Source organism: Mandrillus leucophaeus, unplaced genomic scaffold, assembly GCF_000951045.1.
Source record: "Mandrillus leucophaeus isolate KB7577 unplaced genomic scaffold, Mleu.le_1.0 Scaffold381, whole genome shotgun sequence".
NCBI classification, from domain to species: Eukaryota; Metazoa; Chordata; class Mammalia; order Primates; family Cercopithecidae; genus Mandrillus; species Mandrillus leucophaeus.
The window spans coordinates 2,089,717-2,090,058 of NW_012104043.1; positions in this window are offsets into that span (position 1 = coordinate 2,089,717).

Consider the following 342-nt stretch of genomic DNA (forward strand, 5'->3'; position numbering starts at 1 on the left):
GAATCTTTTTATTTTCAATTGACAAAGTGTATTCAAATTTTATGCATGAAAATGTTTTATCTAATAACAAAGAACAAACAGAAGAAAGAAAAAAATTAACAAGAATTTATTATATACTTGAAACTCTTCTAGGCATTCTATTTATATTCTTTAGTCCTTACCACAACCCTGCAAGGGAGAAAGGGGCGAGAAAGAGCAGAGCAGAGTTCTAACATCAGGAGGAGAAGAAAGTCGGGGGCTGGGGCTGGGCCAGGCTCTTATGAGGCAGGACTTAACGCCATCAGTTGACAGAGCAGCAAGAGTGGAGGGAGAAAATCTCCCCTTTGCTCATTGTCTGTGTCT